The sequence below is a fragment of the Nicotiana tomentosiformis genome, chromosome 10 (genome assembly GCF_000390325.3).
Source record: "Nicotiana tomentosiformis chromosome 10, ASM39032v3, whole genome shotgun sequence".
Taxonomy (NCBI): domain Eukaryota; kingdom Viridiplantae; phylum Streptophyta; class Magnoliopsida; order Solanales; family Solanaceae; genus Nicotiana; species Nicotiana tomentosiformis.
In genome coordinates this window covers 14,601,578-14,615,492 of record NC_090821.1, presented here as the reverse complement: position 1 = coordinate 14,615,492, position 13,915 = coordinate 14,601,578, and positions in this window count along the sequence as shown.

Genomic DNA, 13,915 nt, shown 5'->3' with positions numbered 1-13,915 from the left:
ACACGTTTTGAGACTTCAGAGTCTTTTACCTCTTAAAACCCGATAACTCAATATTTTGCTTCTATAAGAAACCAGGTTCCTCACTCACACTACCCTTTCTTTTTCCTGAGCGGCCATGTCTCCCTCTTCTTCTTCTCAATATGTTCACCCTTATCATCTCTTGCATCTTTCTCATCCGACTTTCTTTTCTCCATTTTGATCTTTTTTGAATTCTTTCTCACACGTGAAGATTTTTTGGCTTCATTCTCTATTCTATATTCACCACATCAACAGGTCACGCCACTTCATCATCAATCAACCTACTTTTCATCAATCTTTTTTACTGGATCAGAAGTTCGTTTAAACATAGAGCTCAAAAAGAAGTCATCATCAGAATTAATATCCTAAGACGGACTAGAGGGATCATGTCCCTCATTCAATTCCCCTTTTTCTAGCACATTCACCAATTCCTCCATCCTTCAAGGTTTCTACAAACCCAGCAACAATTTCAGCCTCACTCTATAGAATATTAGATCTACCATGTTCCCTTTCAGTTGAAGTCCCATCAAAATCTACCAAAGACTTCTTGGGGTTTTGATTCAGATGGAGTTAAGGATTTTGGAAGATGACAGAGTTGGGTTCACTTCTGATATATTTGGAGAGAAGGATTCTTTTTTAGACAAGGTTGATTTTGGTTTTGAAGAAAAGAATCGATTTTGGTTGGGTGTGAGAGAAGGAAATGGTTTTTTGGGGCAACGGGCCAGAAAAGGTTTAACATTTTGGACTTCAAAAAGTTAGAGAGACACGAGAATAAATTAATGACATGACACTTCAGCAGTTTAAAAAGGCATATAAGTATTGAAGAGACTACTAACCTGAGTCACAGGAACCAAGTTCCTTGACGGTTTTTAAAAATTTGAGCAAAAACTCCTAGCAGTGCAATGTCACTCTTACTTGTTTTGTCTTGAAACGGCCATGTATGTATACCTGTAACAGTATAGATTTGAGTTAGATGTCTCCAAAAAATACATTTTAGCATTGTACCTTTCCTGCTTAACATAGCCAATCATCGAGGGACTAGGTCCTTAGTTAAGCTTGATCAACCCCAACTCCAGACGATTTCTTTCAAAGTGTTCCCTGCTCAGCGCCTTGGTGAAGATGTCTGCTACCTGGTCCTCCGTCTTCCAGAACTTCATACAAATCAGACCCTTTTCAACATTATCCCTCAAAACATAATGTCGCACATCAATGTGCTTTGTCCTCTTATGCTATACCGGGTTCAAGCTGTAAATGCACCAAAGTCTTCCAATCGTTGCTTGATACACAGTAGTTGGGCACAACAGGAGGAAGCTGCCACATATTTAGCTTTTGCAGTAGAGAGGGCCACGAAACTTTGTTTCTTTGTACCCCATGAAATCAAGCAAGATCCCAAAAAGTGTGCAATGCCAGATGTGTTCTTTCTATCTACTAGATAACTAGCATAATGAACATCAGCATACCCAATCAAGTCATAATTATCTCCTGAGGGATAATAGAGGACCAGATCCTACGTTCCTTTGAGATACCTCAAAATTTTTTTGGCAGCTTTCAAATGAGATTCTTTAGGACTTGATTGGAATCTAGCCCACAACCCAACACTAAACACAATGTCAGGTCTGCTGGCTGTTAGGTACAAGAGAGATCCAATGATACCCCAATACATAGTTTTATTTACAGGGAAACCAGGTTCGTCCATGTCTAGACGAGTGGCAGTAGCAATGAGAGTATCAATGATCTTTGTGCTTTCCATCTCAAACCTTTTCAAAGGCCCCTTAGTGTATTTCTCATCACTTATCATCGTTCCCTTAGAGGTTTGCTTCACTTGTAGCCCTAGGAAGAAGTTCAGTTCACCCATCATACTCATCTCAAACTCGCTTCCTATAATCTTTGCAAACACCTCACATATGGAATCATATGTTGTACCAAAAATGATGTCATCAACATAGATATGCACAATCAGTAGGTTCCTCCCTCTTTTCTTCAAAAAGAGAGTGTTGTCAATTTTCCCTCTAGTGAAATCATTCTCCAGAAGGAACCTGGACAATCTTTCATACCATGCACGAGGAGAGCTTCAATCCATATAGAGCCTTGTCAAGCTTGAAGACTTGTTCTTGATGTTCATGGCATTCAAAATCAGGTGGTTGTTTGACAAAAACTTTCTCCTTCAAATATCCATTCATAAATGCACTCTTAACATCCATTTTGAACAGTTTGAATTCCATATGAGATGCAAAAGTATTGAGAATTCTAATGGCTTTCATTCTTGCAACTAAAGCAAAAGTTTCATCATAATCAACTCTTTCTTCTTGATTAAGGCCTTGGACCACCAGTCTGGCTTTATTTCTTATTGTATTGCCAAATTCATCAAGCTTGTTTCTGATATGCCCACCTAGTTCCAATAATAGTTCTATTTGAGGGTCGAGGAACTGGGTACCACATGTTGTTCCTCTCAAATTGATGGAGCTCCTCTTGCATGGCATCGATCCAGTCAACATCTTTCAATGCTTTCTTGATATTTTTCGGCTCAATTTGAGACAAGGAAGTTGAGAAAGCAAACATGTTTCTTGTCTTTGATCTAGTCTGAATTCCTAAATCTAGAGGAGTGATGACATTTAGGAGAGGATGCAAGCTTTTGTGCTTCCAGTTATACACCTAAGTCTCAGGGTAAGAAGGACCAGATTCCGCCATGTGAGACCCATTATTGGCATCCATGGAAGTGTGAGTACCACTTCTCCGCTCAACATCAAGTGTGCCTTGCACAACATCAACAACTCTATTTTCCGCTTCAGTTGCTGTGATGGAGGGACTAGGTTTCTTCGAATCAGCTGGAGGTTCTGTTGCATCTTCTTCACTAGACTCCATGACGTGACTCATCAGATCTGCCTTCTTATTTTTCATATCTATGACTTCTCTAGGGACATTTGAATACTCTCCATCTTGATCATTCTTATCATGTGAATCTTTGAATAGTCATTAGCAATAACAAAGATGTACTTCTTTCCTCCTCTGCTGGGAATCCTCATAGGTCCACACATATCCATATGAAGAAGATCCAGTGTCCTTGAGGTGCTCATTTACTTCTTTAGGTTGAATGAGGACCTGACTTGCTTCCCTTTCACATATGCATCACACACCTTGTGATCTTTGAACTTTGACTTCAGCAACCCACGAACCCGGTATTTCTTGATCAGCTTGTTTAATAGAATGAAGCTTGCATGCCCCAATCTTCTGTGCCATAGTTCAACATCATCATCAACGACACTCAGACAATTATAAAATTGGTGACAGTGCAAGACTTTGACAAGAACTCCACTTTGTTTCCTTTGTCGCATATTTGAGAGACACTCAACATGATATATTTCAAGCCATTCACATAATACACTTTCAATTGAGTGAGTGAGTGTTTTCCCAACTTTTTCAACTCCTAGAATGTATCCTTTTTTTTCCATTTTCAAAGGACACACTCCCACTTTGTAAGGATTTGAGTGAAAGGAAATCATCCATACTTCCAGTCATGTGTTTTAGAGCAACCACTATCCATGTACCATTTTTGACTGCTTCCTTTCACTACTGCTTGCACAAGGGAATCAAACATAAGTCTTAGGAACCCAAACAAGTTTGGGCCCCTTGTAATGAAGGAAAGGGGCGAATCAATTTTTTTTTGTCCATGCAGGCATCACACCTTTATTTTTTAGAGAATCAGGTTCCTTAGCATTAGAAACTTTTTCGACAAAAACTTTGTTTTTCTGTTGGGACTGAAACTTTGCTTTACATGAATCTTTGTAATGACTAGTCTTACCACAATGAGTACAAATCCAGTTATCAGGCACAGTAACATACTTGCTATGTGGGTTATATGGGGCTTTTTCCTTGTGGAACCCGATTCTTTGCTTGTTCCCACATTACTTTTATACATGGAAGTGATTGTATCAGAGGACCAGGTCCACTCCAGAGATTTATCTAGGTCATTTTTAACCCTGCCTAAATCTTCCTGAAGTTGTCTATTCTTTTCAAGTTCAGCACCAAGACTCAATTTTATATTTTTGAGTTCATTTTCAAGCTTAAAGAGTGCCTCACTTTCCACTTCCTTTCCTTTATAGGAGTTCATGCATTTTTCCATTGAAGTTTCTAAGAGGATATTTTCTTTCTTTGTTTCCTCCACTGTTTCCTTCAAATCTACAACTTCAACCGCCAGATCATCTCTCTCTTGTTCTAACTCTCTGATTTACTCAGTTAAAACATTTTTTTTATCACTAATGAGGTTGTGATAAGCATCAATTAACATATTTTCTAAAGATACCAGCTTATTTTTAGAATAAGACTTCAAATTTCTTTGAACATCCAGAAAGTTTACCCCATCCTCATCATCTTCTTCATCCTTATCAGATTTTGCCATCAGTGTAAATATGGAATCATATTCTACAGCTTTGCTTTCAACAACCATCATTGAGGTGTCTCCCTGTTCATCATCACCCTCAGATTTACTAGAGGAATCTCCCCAGGCTGCCAGAGCTTTCTTCATAATATTATCAGCGACATCTCTTCTCTTGAGCTTCCTGTTGGGTAACCAGGTTCCTCTTAACCATCTTGTCAGCATTGTATTTGTAATGGTCCTACTTGTGGAGATGACAATCTTTGATGAAATGTCCCGGCTTTTTGCACTTGTGACAACAATCGTATCCTTTAGTGTTTCTGCTAGAACTGCCCTTCTTGGGAATGCCTCCATTTTTAAAAACCATTTTCTAAAATCTTGGTGGTCTGTAGGTTGATTAACCTTCTTCAAAATTTGGTGGAGCAACCATGTAGATCCTTTCTAGGTGTTAGCCTTATAGAAAGAACCTGCTCTGATACCTCCTGATATAAACTTAGAGTCCACCAAACTATATAGAGAACCTGGTTCTTTATTAGTTTTCATAGAACACACACACACATACACACCGGTAAGTAAATAACACAATAATAGTTTACGTGAAAAACTCCCAGATCATTGGAAGATACCCTCCTTTTGATGGACACCATTATGGTGAATGGAAGATGCGTATGGAAGTATTCCTTCAGACAACTAATTTTGACCTATGGATAATTGTCAATCATGGGCCAATCATACCTACAGAAGTGGACAGCAATGGAAAGAAGAGCAGCAAAAGAGAGGAAGAATATAATGTTGAGGATCGCTAGATAATATAGAAAAATGCTAAAGCAAAGGACCTTCTTTATAGAAGTCTGCCAAGAAATGTTCTCTACAAGGTGTCCTCCTACATCTCTGCCCATGACATATAGAGAACCTCAGAAGCTGATTATGGAAATAAAAATATTGAGTTAGCACTGATGGCAGTTGAAGAAAGAAAGATAGAAGAGGAAGTGATAGGGATGATGGCCATGAGTGATTCAGAGGTAGGAGATGAACCAAATCAGGTAAGTATCTCTAATATGAAAGAAAACATTCATTCTATATCTAAAAAATAACAAATGGCCATAATAGTAACCATATGAGTGAAATGGATAGGCTAAGTGCTGGAAATGACCAGTTGGTAAGCAATCTTTCACGTGTCAAACTTGATTTCAAAAATCTTGAATCAAACAAAACTGATCTTGAAAGACAGATTGAGGATCTTAAGATTGAACTCACTACACTTAATGAGCAACAAGTTTCTGCCAATGGAAAGGGATTAATAAGTGATTTGCAAAACAACCTTGAAAGGGAACTGGAAGAGCTTAGAGATAGTCTGTACAATGCTGACAATAGGAATAAAGTACTATAAGAGAACCTTGAAAAGCCAAAGTATGAACTACCTCGATTAAGCAAGTGGCATAGATCTTCTGATGCCCTGAATTGGCTAAATGAAAACTGCAGTACAAATAAATTAGGAATTGGCAACAAAAAACATATACCTAGATTTGATCCTAAGTATGTAGGAAAGATGTGCACTCACTGTGGAAAGGTGGGATATTTCAGAGACAGTTGTCCTGCTTTAATACATACTTAGTTCAAATATACTTTTGGCCTACCTAAGCATGTAGCAGTAGAAGAAAAAATAAGAGTCACTCCCTCTATTCAAACTAAATGGATTAAGGTCAATAAGAAAAAGATATCCAATGTCCTGCCTTTCTGGGCAAAAAAAGGCTTGATTCATCTTTTTTCCAATAAAAAGGGACCCAAGCTTGTCTGGGTTCCCAAAGCTAACTTGTGATTTTTGTTGCAGGCTAAAGTGAGAGGAAGAAATCAAGATTGGTATCTAGACAGTGGCTACTCAAGATATATGACTAGTGAAGAGAAGAATTTTCTCTCACTAATAGCCTTCCAATGAGGGAGTGTGTCTTTTGGAAATGGGAAGAAGGGACAAATAACTGGTATTGGTGAAGTTGTTAAATCATTCACTCATGCTATAGAATATGTTTACTATGTAGTTGGACTCAAGTATAATCTCCTTAGTTTCTCTCAAATGTGTGATAAAGGTAATAAGGTAAAGTTTAATTTAACAATCTGTACTGTCACAAAAATGGATACAAAGGAAATTGTTCTGATAGGTAAGAGACATAACAATGTCGACAAGATTTCTATTATGTCTCTTCCTAAGAGTGAGAATACGTGTTTAAGTGTAGTGGAATATGATTCGCTACTGTAGCATAGAAGACTGGGTCATGCTAGTCTGTCTCCACTCAATAAGTTGGCAGCAAAGGACATGGTCCTTGGGTTACCAAAAGTTGATTTTGAATATGATAAAGTTTATGATGCATGTGTTAGAGGTAAGCATGTAAGGTCATCCTTTAAATCTAAGAAAGTTGTCAGTACCTCCAAACCCCTTGAACTTCTTCACATGGACCTATGTGGACCCATGAGGGTAAAGAGTAAGGTAGGAAAAAAGTATGTGTTTGTGATTGTTGATGACTTCTCTAGGTACACATGGACCTTAGTTTTGGCATCTAAGGATGAAATCTTTGATATATTTTATGTGTTTGTCAGGATGATTCAATAGAAACTAGGAAGTTTTGTGTCAAGTATAAGAACAAATCATGGAACTGAGTTTGAAAATTCTAAATTCCTTGAATTCTGTAGCACTCATGGCATTGAACATAACTTCTCTGTACCTAGAACTCCACAACAAAATGGTGTTGTGGAATAAATGAATAGATCTCTAGAAGATATGGGTAAGACTATATTGATTGCTAGTGGATTGCCTAAAAGCTTCTGGGCTGAGGTAGTCAATACTGCTTGTTACTTGTTAAATAGGTGCATGGTCATACCCATTCTTGAGAAAACTCCCTATGAGTTACTTCGAGGAAGAAATCCCAACATCACCCGCCTGAGAGCTTTTGGTTGTAAATATTTTGTGCAGAATAATGGCAAAGAAGCTCTAGGTATATTTGATGATAGAAGTGATGAGGGAGTATTCCCGGGATATTCACCACATAGTAAAGCATATAAAGTTTTTAATAAAAGAACTATGTGTGTAGAAAAAAATGTTCATGTAATCTTTGATGAATCTAACAAAATGGTTGAGAAATGTTTGCAGGATGAAGACTATGATATAAGGCTCACAGAGGAAAGAACTTATGGAGAATCTGAGCAACAGCCTGAAGGAGCATCAGATAATCAAGAAGGTAATGAAAGTGATCAGGAAAAACAAGAGGAAAGGGGAACAACTCTGATAGATACTCATACATACGAAGTTGTATCGACTGTCGGTGGTCCTTTAGGCCACCCCTCTATTGAACCATCTCAAGGTCTACAATTTAGGCCATGGAAATACCAAAGCTCTCATCCTCTTGAAAACATCATTTTTGATCCAAATGCAATAGTACAAATAAGATTATCCTTCATAAACTTATGTGCACTCACTGCATTTCTATCTCAAATAGAGCCAAAGAACATAAAGGAAGCCCCACTGAATCCAGACTGGATAATTTCCATGCAGGAGGAGCTAAACCAATTTGAAAGGAGCAAGGTTTGCCATCTGGTACAAAGACCCAAAAATTAAATTGTTATAGGAACCAGATGGGTATTCAGGAACAAGCTGGACGGGCAAGGAAATATCACAAGGAACAAGGCAAAACTGGTGGTTCAGAGATAATGTTGAAAAAGAAAATATCTCAATAAATTTCTATAAAACTGAAGATCAAATTGCTGGCATTTTCACTAAGGCACTAAGTAGAGACCATTTTGAAGGAAACAAGCTGGGACTAAGATTAATCAAGTCCTCAAACTAAGTTGATCCCCAATGATTGGCTAGGAAAAATGTCAATAGCTGTAGATGTCTGAAGTAGCAAATACTTTATTCAATCTCATACTTGTTTTAAGTATACACACTTGCCTTGAAAATCTAACTGGTGGTTGTGTTTTATGATATTAACCTATTGTGTCGAAGATTCACTTCGAAAAGGGCTAAGGAATTGCAACAAAGTTGGTTCTTTGACTCAGGTACATGCCATCTTGTCAAAATTCATTAAAACTTAATAACTGGAATTAGTGTTGCATTTAGACTTACCTTAATCAAGTAGGCATCTATTCTATCCGTTATTAAAGTCAAGGATCAAGGGAGAAATGTGTTAAGTTAAGACTCCTATTAATTCTAAAAGTCCGTTCGTCAAATATATCCATTGTTAGAGTCCCATTAGAACTCAAATCCAAACCCTCTCTCTTCGAGTCAAATCAAGACTAATTTCCTTTAAAGCCATCTCTTCGCACCTCTCCCTTAAATTCATTGTTTCTGTTCAACCCTAAGCAAGACATAAAGCAAATACTCTCATCTCTTATTCATCATGACAAAGCCCAGCCAAAATCCCTCAAAAAATCATCCTCAAAACCTGGCTCTTAATCCAAAATTGAGAAGTCTAAGCCAAAGAAAAGTGTAAAATTGGCAGTCAGTTCTGCACCATTACCTGCTGCTTCTCACCCCTACCCTATGATATCACTACACCACCACCCACTACCACTCTTCCACCTCCATCTGAAGGCTCTATGACTATTGTAAATACAGTCATGGACCATTTGGTCGAAGTTAATGAAGATGAAGGATCGAAAGAACTAAAGCCTTACTTAACTCCTTTCTTAGGAAATGAGAAAATTGAAAGTGATGAGGATGACATGCCACTATTTGAGGTAGAAAAGAAGAAAAAGAAATCCCATGCAAAACCTACAAGAATAGATTCATAGGAAAAGAAGGAAGTGGCTCCTCCTCCTAGAACTCCTCTCACCATGAGCAAGAGAAAGACAGTTGATGCACAACTGATCAAGGAGGCTAGGAGTGCCAAAAGGACAAGAAAGCCAGTTACTGCTGCTGAAGCTGTTGTTGAGTTGGATGAGGATGATTAACCCAGTTCTTCCCTCAAGATAAAGAAACCATCAGTGAAAAGGACTGCTGGCAAACCCATCAAAGCAAATGCCTCCACCTCTCTGAAGAAGATCAGAGGGAAGAAGAAAATTGTTGAGTCAGAGATAGATGGCAGGATGACAAAGTTCAAAAATAGAAAAGTCTTGAATGGGAAGATACTGTCAAACACTGATGAAAAGGGTATGACACAATTGGTAGAGAAGCTTGACATGCAGGGATGGACACATATGTTTGTAAAATCTTTTTCCCCTGTGTGTACCTCCAGTGGTTGAGTTCTATGCCAAATTTAAGTTTGATGGCGAAGTGGTGAAGAGCTCTGTGAGAGATTTTGAGTTGGATTTTGATGCTGAAGAACTTGAGCTGCTGCTGAACATCCCCTCCCTGGGAGGGCCAACAATTGACAATGATATGGATAGAGGGATTGTGGTTACCAGAAAGTTTTCCCAGAAATTTGAACTGGATGCTCCTCAAAAGGTGTATAAGACTCATATAACACATTTTCACAAGTTATTGTTCCATTTTGTGAATTCCTGCATTCTACAGAGGTCTGAGAGGAGGCATGAGGCCACTATACTTTACATGGCTGTGATGGAGCTGTTGGACATAGGTAAGGCCATCAACCTTTCTAGTTTGATGATGCAACACATGACAAGGGCTGCAGACACCTCCAAGCCTAAGTATGCTATGCCCTATGGTTTCATGTTGACTGAGCTGTTTGACAAGCTCAATATCTCTCTGCCTGAGCTAAAGTTTGGCAATCACAATGAAGTTCTAGATGTAGTCACACTCAGACAGTTTGGCTATGATGAGATCAAGGATAGAGGTCCAACTGGAACTGTAATTCTGCCTGGAAGCATGGGGGTTGCTGAGCATTCTAAGAGGTTGGGGTTGGAAGGACAATGATGAACTGAGAAAGGTGTAACAACCCAAAATCCCAACCGTGGGGCCATGATGGTACCTAACACCGAAGGCGAGGCAAGCAAACACAATGGATAATGTAAAAGAAAGATGAGCAATAAATATTTGATAACTAGTCAATAGCATAACATAAACCATCCAAGACCTGGTGTCACAAGTACACGAGCCTCTAGATCTATCTAAATACAAGGTTCAAGTAAATACAACACTGTCCAAAATGAAATGGAAACAATGCAATAGAAATATGAAAGTGACTCTAGGGCCTGCGAATGGGGTGCAACTCTACCTCGAATTACTAAAAGGTATCTGCTAAGTGCCTCTCGGAACTCCACTGGTACCAACATTAAAATATGCACAAGAAGTGTAAAAGTGGAGTATGAGTAAAACCGATCCAATATACTCAGTAAGTAGCAAGCCTAACCCTGATGAGGTAGTGATGAGGCTAACACAAGACATCTACTAACAACCTGTGTGTGTGTGTGTGTGTATATATATATATATATTAAGCAGCGGAAATTACAAGTAAAGTATTAAAAGAAATAACATGGTGGGGCATATAAAGGGGGAACAACCGGATCATAAGTACAGAATCACCAAGTATGTCTCTTTCAAAAATAAGCAAGGAAACCAACAAATTAAACTCACAAGTCAAGTATCAAGTAATAGCAATGAAATCATCAAATGGCACGACATCATCCTTCGTGCTGATTTTCTCATCCTCACCATATAATATAAATGCAAATATGCATGTGCACTGCATCACCCTTCATGATTTTACTCCCGTCCTCACCATATAATATAAATGCAAGTATGTATGTGCACGACATCACCTTTGGTGCTTTTACTCTCGTCCTCACCATATAATATAAATGCAAGTATGTATGTGCACGAAATCACCTTTCATGATTTAGCCTCACGTTCACTCAAGCAATGATATCAATATGCAAATATGGCACGGCGACACCCTTCGTATTTTTCACTCTTCCTCACCAAGCAACAACAAGGTTAGAAGCAAATTTCAACTTCAACCATACCGCTAGAATAAGCAATTTAAACTTACAATATCACTACTACTTCAAAAAAGCAATAAACACGAAAGTGAACAATTAAAAAGTAACAATCTAACTAAGGCATAGAAGGCATAGTAAATGAAACAATACAGTACAATAAGATAATTTTCACCCGCATACTTTTACCCATGACAACGCATATATACTCGTCACCTTGCATATACACCATCCCCACACATAATTCACGTAGAAAATAGACCAACAAGTCCTAATTACCTCAAGTCAAAGTTAACCACAATACTTACCTCTTTCCGCAACTAAATATATGATCAATCACGACCTTCCCTTTAGAATAAGCCTCCCAATCAATCAAAGCTAGCCAAATATAGTTCAAACAATTAAAAATAAGCTTTAGAAACTACCAACGAGTGAAAAAGGTTCAATCTTTAACTAAATTTAAAAAGTTAACAAAGGTCAACTTGGTCAAAATCCGAAATTCAAACCAAATTCCGATTACCCATTCACCTTCGAGCCCAGTTATGTGATTTGTTTCGAAATCTGATCTCAATTCGAGGTCTAAATCTCAATTTCTCCCAATTCCTAAATTCTACCCAATACCCTAATTTATACTTTGAAATCACTAAATTTAAGGTTAAAAATCAATGGGTGATTACGAAAATACATCAAAACTAGTTTGAAAGCACTTACCAATGAAGTTGGGATGCAAATCTCTTCAAAAACCTCTCTAGTCCTAGCTCTGGGTTTCAAAAATGAGGAAAAACAATGAAATCCCGACTTAGATCTTTTATTTAACAGGGCGTCAGGTATATTTTGCGTTCGTGAAGCACCTACCACGTTCGCGAAGTGCACAAGCCTGTTGGCCTTTGCGTTTGCGAGGTACTTATCTCATTCGCGAAGGCACTTCCCAGCCAAGCCTTTGCGTTCGCGTCCCATGTGTCACGTTTGAGATGAAGGACCACTTGTCCTCCCCAGACACTCCCCAACCCTACGTGGTCGCGGGGGGTCTGCCACGTTCGCGAAGGTCAATTCCCCCCAAACCTTCATGTTCACAACCTACCTCTCGCGTTCACGTAGCTTATCCATCTCCAATACCAAAATTCCTCTTCGCGATCGCGAAGCACTGTGACACCAACAGAAAAACTAGAGCACTCACAAGGTCAAAAATGGTCCAAAACCAATCCGAAACTCACCCGAGCCCTCCTCCCTCACGGGCTCCAATCCGAACATGCACACAAGTGTAATAACATCATATAAAATCTCTCTATCTACCTCAAATCATCAAAATAACATCAAATAACAAGAATCGATCCTCAAAACTCAAGATTTCAACTTGAAAAGCTTATTTTCACAATATTTCACATAATGCGCCGAAACACGCTCGAATCACCCTGGACCCTAACCAAATGTGCGTACAAGTCAAAAAATATCATACGAATCTACTAGAATCGTTAAAACACCGATATGAGGTTGTTTACTACAATCGTTGGCCATGGTCAATTCTAGTTGTTTTTAAAGACAAAAATTATATTTTCTTCAAAATTTTACATAAAATATTCCAAAAAGTGACACGGACCACACACGTAAATCAATAAACATATAATGAGTCTATGAGAGGTCTTGGAAAATGGAAAGTCTAGTACTCAAAACTACCTAGCGGATCTTCACATTCTCCAGCACTAAAAGAAACGGTCGTCCTCGAATAGACATAGAAAAGTACCTGGACTGGTAAAAAGGTGAGGACATCTACTCCGCATATCGGAATCGGACTCCCACATAGCCTCCTCAATCGGCTGACCTCTCCACTGCACCTTCACAGAAGGAAAACCCTTCTAGGCTAGGAGGTAATGCAAGCCTGTAAGCAACCTCCCCAACTCTCTCCAAGATCACGAACGAGCCAATAAAACTCGGGCTCAACTTGCCCTTCTTCCCAAACCGCATCATGCCCTTTATAGGTGACACTCGGAGATGAACCTTCTTGCCCACCATGTAAGCTACATCTTGAACCTTCTGGTTTGCATAACTCTTTTACCTGAACTGAGCTGTACGAAGTCACTCCTGAATCACCTTAACCTTCTCCATAGCATCATAGAACAAAATCAGTGCCCAACAATCTAGCCTCTCCGGGCTCAAACCAACCAATCAGCGAACGACTCCCATATAAGGCTTCGTATAGAGCCATCTAGATGCTCCACTGATAGCTGTTGTTATAGGCGAACTATGCTAGAAATAGAAACTGGTCCCAATGAACCCCAAAATCCATGGAACATACCCGCAACATATCCTCCAATATATGAATAATGCGTTCGGACTGTCTGTGAGTCTAATGATGAAATGCGATACTCAGATTGACCTGTGTGCCCAACTCTAGCTGCACGGTTCTCCAAAAATTTGACATAAACTGCGTGCCTCGATCTGAAATGATTGAAATGGACATGCCGTGCAGGCGGATAATCTCCTAGATGTAAATATAAGCCAACCGCTCTAAAGAATATGAAGTCATCACCGGAATGAAGTGTGCCATTTAGTCAACCAGTCCACAATAACCCAGACTACGTCATATTTTCTCAAGGTCCATGGTAAGCCTACCACAAAATTCATAGTGATGCGCTCCCACTT